Raw genomic sequence first — 7,134 nt, forward strand, 5'->3', positions numbered from 1 at the left:
CAAAAGTACGTAATTCAAGTTATTTTTCGATTGAAAGATTCGCTGAGCACCTTAAAGTTATACACCTGCCCCATTCATTAAACTAGTCTGTATAAATTCCGATCGTAATAGATTTTGAAATAATTAATAATTCCTTTGAGTTAATTTTTCAATTACAAATTCAAATATTTATGTTGGAATGGAAAAATAAGTTAATATGCCAAATCTTGTACACAAACTGGATTGAGGGTACAGTGAAGCATATATGCCTAATTTGGTGGGTTGGGGCGATGGTGGGGATGGTCACCACGCCATCCCCAGAATCCACAAAGTCTCAGATTTGGATGCAGACCTAATAAATATATATGTATATATATATATAGTTATTATTTATGTATTATATTCGGATTTTACTCGTATAATATTTATTGGGTCATTTTTATATATGTTGTTTTAAGATAATTGGGTTTGATTTGGGTATTACTTGTTGGGTCTACCTACGGCAATTATACATGTTTTGTTTTTTTTAATATAATGGTATCACCATAACTTATTACTAAAATTAATTTAATAAAAATATCTCATAAACTTACGGTCGATAAAATAAATTAAAAGCTATTCAGTTTCTTAATATGTGCAAATTGAACATTACTGCAATATAAATTATGATCTTGACTTTGTTTAAATAATAGACTGTTATTAATCAATTACACAGTCAACACAGATTAAAGATATAAACGAAAATTATAAAACAGGTAGGAAAAAAAAGATGAAAATTATATTTTGGCTTTGAAATTATTTTTGCATCCACTTGAGATTGCATTCATCATTAATTTAATGAGTTTTTATAGGTGATTTCAAAAAAGTCTTATTTAGTTTCATATATTAGCCGAGCTTAATTAATTTAAAATTTTTATGCATTTTTTTCATTCTTTTTTTTTGGCGTTATGTTTAAATTAATTTTATCAGAAAGTTAATTTGAAGTTTTCACCAGAAAAATAAAAAAGAAAGACTCAAAAAAATATTTTCAAATATCAATCTGTAAAAAACAAATTCTTAAACTATCTACAAAAATTTAAGAATTTTAAATAACAAGTAAATTTACTCGATTGATATATACAAATTTTATAAATTAGATAAAATTTTAAATTATTAGATTTTTTCCTATTTAATACCAATATCCATGGATATTTTAAGCTCTAGACTACACACATACCCAAAATACTTATTTTAATGAGTGGGTTCGGGTCTGGGTCTAATATAAAATTATTGAGTTCGAATCTGAGTCTAATATAAAATTATTGGGTCCAGGTCCGGGTATTGCCTACTCATTGACATATCTATCACAAACTCTTAAAAAAAAAGGGTAAATTTATATTTACGTCCCCTGATGTTAAGTTCAAATACATAAATATTTATTGCTTTTGTACTAAATTCTAAGTACATCCCTTGAATTTATATAATTACATTACACTGTTATTCAAAGGCAAAAACTTATACAACTTACATTCATACCCTCTCACAATTGTAAATATAGAGAGTATTCATGTATTTGGACCTAGCTCAAAGATTGTCAATATGATTTTACCCTAAAGACTAGGAGAAAATAAAACCTTAATTTGGTTCCTATTTCCTTCGCAATGCAAATTGATTAGATGCAAGGCGTATAAGGGATTTAATGAAAAAATTATTGTCAACGCACAATTACTTTCCAAGTCTTGTATCGGTAGAGAGAGGGGGGATGAACTGTCCAATCATGAATAATGAAGTTCGTTTAAAAATAATATATAGGGTATTTATAATGGTATTGAAAGTTTTATAATGTGGTACGGTATATATTTCTAATGTATGGCCTGTATGTAAAAATTACTTTTATACCCTTATAAATAAATGAATCTTACTGATATATCCATCATATAGTCTCCACTCTCAGACAAGATACTTAATGCCCCGAGTAGTAATTCATTTGCGAGTAAGCAATTGCAAGAGTGGAAACGGATAATTTTAAACATGGGAGTGGGTGGGTGGGAAGCCATTAATTCGCGATGTATTCAAATATTTGACATGTAATTCGATAATATTTAGTTCCTAGGATAGCTTTCTTCCGACCCAAATGGTCAGAAATTCTAGCATGTAATTTGTCATAATTCAATACTTGGGACGACTTCTCTCAACTCACATGATTGGAAGTTTGGGTATGTATATCGAAAATATTTTGTATATATAAAAGTAGTAGTTGCACTTATTCAATTGTTGTATCTTTTTTAACTTATCTTCAATTAATGTTGCTTCAAATAATGTTTTTGCTCATGTTCCAGAGTCGACATTTTATCAATGTCGTGTCGGTAAGATTTGCATGCATTATATATGAGGAAAGGACTTTTAAAGTATAATAAATATTTCAAAATGATATATTATACTCATTTATTATATAAACGCATATGGTGCTGATCATATTGAAAATATTGAGCTTGTAGATGACCTCGAGATTGATGATTATATAGGGTTTTCAGCTTTTGAGCAGTGTAACCACAATGATAACATGCACGATATCTGGATTGGAGTTGGATAAGTTGCTAGCAACTCTAGTGGTATCATGCATGAAGAAGATGAATGGTTAAGAAGAAAATATCGATTAATCTATCTTTCTATCAATTGGATAAGAATATTAAGTGTATTTAGTTATTGGTGTTGGATGTTTATTGGATTTTGATCGTTTTGAAACTTCTATTTTGAGTTTAACTTGACTTTTATTATTTGAATTTCTTAATATTTTTATGCCACATTTCTTATATTAGATCTCTAGTTTTTGTTATTATATTATAAAATTTAAAGTGAATTTTTATATCTTAATAATTATTTACTATATATAAACGACATTACTTATTCAATTATAGTTAACTTAATTGTTGAATCAGTGACCTATAATCCATTTAATTTTTCGGTCCTATGAAGAATAACCCAACAATTTGGGGGGATTTTATGTTGTAAATTGAGTGTACATTAAAAAAAGCTCATTTAATCTTTTGATTTAATGAACGGTCTGAATTTTAAAATATTAATTTATCACTTGTTTCTTGGCCAATTTTACTGCGATAATTCACAATGTTCGGCTCTTTATCCGCAAATACATATACGTGGCTACTTTCGACCATAGCTATATGAGATTAACAATTTAGTCACATAACTTATAAAAATTAGTACTTTTTTCCTACAACTTTTAATGGTGCAGACCACATGCACAACATGTGGCCATCAAGTATTTTTTTTATGGAGGAAAAATTGGACCTTCTTCCCACAGTAGCATATGAATGCCCAACTTGGCCTACTTGATTCACTTGTGAAAGACATAATTGTTTGTGTTGCTTCTACATAGCTTCAACCTATAAAAATATGGAACAGGCGACATTCAATTTTTTGTGAGAGAAGATAGAGATCCCCCTTACTTTGCCTCAATTTTCTTAAAGATTGGTTTTTCCTAACAAATGTAGTTATATTTTCCTCCAAAAGTGGTCCTCAGTTGAAAAACGCATGAATTTATCCTTCAACCAAAAGTACTTAAAAGACCATATGCTGAGTACGTGGCTTACGCCGTCAGATTGTAGACAAAAAGTAGATGAGGACCAAAAGTATTAATTTTTATAAGTTATGGAACTAAAAATACTAATCTCGTAACAAATGGGACCAATAATATATGAGACCAAAAATACTATTTTCCCAATAAATAATAATTATAATTAAACTATTATTAATAATAATAATAATAGACATAATGCATTAATTACTAATTAAATCACAAATAATAATAATAATAATAATAATAAAATAATAAAGTATACCAAATTTATTAGGTAAATATCTCAAACACCCAACAAGATTTTTAATCACAACCCCATACTTGTCATGGGACCTAAGCCCTAATTGTGAAGCCAAGACTTAACTTGTAAATTTGCAGTTCCACACCATGTGTAGATGAGCATATAAACGGCTACGAAGAGATAAGCCATCACCATCATTTCCAGTGCACATGACACCCCTCTTCATTACTAATTGTCGTACTCGTTAGTGGTGTCGCCACCGTAGCACCGCGCCAATTTCCGGCCGCAAGCTTCAGATTTCGTCTAAGTAACAAATGGTTCCCACTCTCCCATCAAATCTTTACCTACATTCATGTGGTGGCTCCGCTTCCGCCAAGTCTACGTTTGGGCCACCGTCAAAGTACAACCACAGAATTGCCCCACCCTGCACCACTTTCTTTGCTATTGGATTTCTTATGGCAATCTACATTGCATCTTATATTCCATTTCATATATATATATATATATATATATATTGTGTGTGTATAAAAACTTTTTCGAAATAAGGTGTCGCGATATTAGAGGTTATGATTCGAACCTCATCAATGTGTGAATGTTGTTTTACTACATAATAGGCGTTGGTTAGATATAATTTATCTAATATTATTGATTGGAGTATGATTTGTTTCGACAAAAAACTCCGCAATGAATGCCTTTGATGTGACTAGCAGGGCGGGTGGAATGGAAGTCGAGTGAGGAATAGTCGAACTTTTACGTTCAATAGTTCAGCACATCGGATCATGAAGCCGAGGTTTTTAAAAATCCTCCTAAAAAATAATGTAATTGTCATTATCAGATATAGACATTCGACATGATTGATTGTAATCAATTTTTTTTAAAGAATTTTTCTGAGATAAAATTAATGATGTGATATTTGTACATATGACTTGTATATGTGAAACAAAACAGGAGATCACATAAATTTATAATAACGTTATATGTAAAATAAAAAAATAAAAAAAAAAGCACAATAATCCGATTTTTTTCTAGTACGTTGGTTCAATCCATGCATATGCTAATTCTGTGCACTGTTAAAGATTCTCCACGGTTATTTTGAACGGAAGTATTTGAAATTATGGATTTTTTATTGTTACTAAGAAATTATTTGAATTTGTTTTATAAGTTGATGGATTTCAAATTTTTTTGATATGGAGTTAATTTCAAATTATTTCTTCATATCATTTCTTCAAATCTCGATCCATCTATCCAAATGTAATCCAAGTAATTGTATTTTATTTCTCTATAAAAATATTAATAGGTACATAATATTTTTAAATATAAGAAAATGATAATACGATTAGAGCGTTTTGTTGCCCTTTCCTCTAAAGATTTTGCGCCCCTCCTGTGATTTAAAAAGTATTTAAAAAGATCCCTGTAAAAATTAAAGTATCAATTACACCATATGTGATATAAAACAAAATTCAAAAAACACCTTGAGGCCAGGAATTGGCAGTGCACGCACCTTGACTGTGAAGATTGGTTTGGAAAGTGCTTTTTTTTTTTTTTTTGCTTGCCCTTCTCCCCAATCTAATATATAATATGTAATTTAATAAATCTTAAAATAATATATACACATTTATTAATAATAAAATATATTTTATATGTAAATATATAATTATATTAATTCTTTTAATGTAACATTCTTTTAATTAAATTAATTAAAAATAATTTTTTTTAAAAAATAGTTCTGTTGCATCTGCTGAAGGGCGCGATCATGCCCTCCTTACCGCCGTCGCCCAACAGCGAGGGCGATTGCCATCACCTATCGCAGGAGAGGGCGATGCAGAGCTCCTAGATGGGGGCGAGGGTGGGTCATAGGGGGCCGAGACTGGAAGGGCGGGTTAGGGAAGGGGAAGCCGGTCGTGCAGTAGGGTGGGGGGAGAGATTTGATTATTATTTTTTAAATAATAATTTTATGAAGTTATAGTAATTTTATTTTTTATAAATTATAGTAATACATATAATATAATTGTATCCAACATGTGATCCAACTTATTTTCTAAAGTCACATAGGGCTAAAATCCCCAAAAAAATCCAATTGGCATGCCATTTTATTTTTACGTAAAAAATTAAAATTTCGGCCACTGAATGACTAAATTACATCAATTTTAAAATTTAATGGACTTATAAAAAATGGGCTAATTGTCGGACTAAAATTGATCTTGAGTATATTTAACAGACTAAAAAAATATTTTTTCTATATAAAATTTAAATTTTATATATTATAGGTATATTTTACTAGGCCTAGGTAGACCAGGTTGACTACGAGAGGCACTTTAGTTATTGTTTCTAAAAAAAATAGGTTTAAATTGACCTAGGAACAGTGTGAGTCATTATTCATAACATAGAAGTGATTTTGTATATTTAAATTTTCACAAGGGATCTTTTTTTATATTTTTCCATGTCACATGAGGTCAAAATGAACTTAAGTCTTTTCTTTTTTTTTTTTTTTTGCTTCCAGAAGATTCTTATATTCGGATCCATTTGTTTGGCGGGAATGGAATATGATGCTCGAAATAAAATGGCAAGGAATTTGATTGTTAGAAATCTTATTCCGTTGCAAATGTTTGGATACCACAAAGGTATTTAAAAGGAAAATTAATCAAAATCCTTATGGACATAACCTAACATGATGCAAGGTTTAGTTTTATCATCAAACTTGGATCTTTTGTTTTCTTGGAATGTTTAAAATGCCTTGTACCCAAACACACTGTGTTTGCAGAAATACTTTCCTCATACAAACTTTTTCTGGAATATCACAAGACTCACCACTCAAAGGAGTTAAAGGAGAAAGGTTGATCCGATCAGCTGTACTGTTTCACCCAAAAGGATTTAGGCAATATTGAATGTTAAGAATACACTTAATTCTTTAAAAAATTGCTCTATTGATTATTTATGGTGTGGGGGATATTTATGACAATACATTAGGTAGCTTCGAGAGTCACAAAAACTTTCATCGTAACGGTACCGTGGTAGAGGACTCCGAAAGGGACATTTCTTAATCATACATTCAGAGTCCCGTCTAACGAGCTCTTCATTTTTCAGTATTTACTAAGTACCCAAGGTATTTGTGGGAACTCCATACTTGGTGACAAGGACATGCGTCGTTTCTTTACAGAATTACTATATTATCTCTTGGGACCATTGTCGCTCACTGTTTATTCCTGATATGTACGGACCACTACACACCATAAATCATATTTTGGATTAAGGATGCATGTGAAGTCGTACAATTAGAGTGACATATATAAATATTGGCTCTTCCTCATCAAGTACAACTTTTGCTACCCCAACTATT

This window comes from Sesamum indicum, linkage group LG7 (genome assembly GCF_000512975.1).
Source record: "Sesamum indicum cultivar Zhongzhi No. 13 linkage group LG7, S_indicum_v1.0, whole genome shotgun sequence".
NCBI classification, from domain to species: Eukaryota; Viridiplantae; Streptophyta; class Magnoliopsida; order Lamiales; family Pedaliaceae; genus Sesamum; species Sesamum indicum.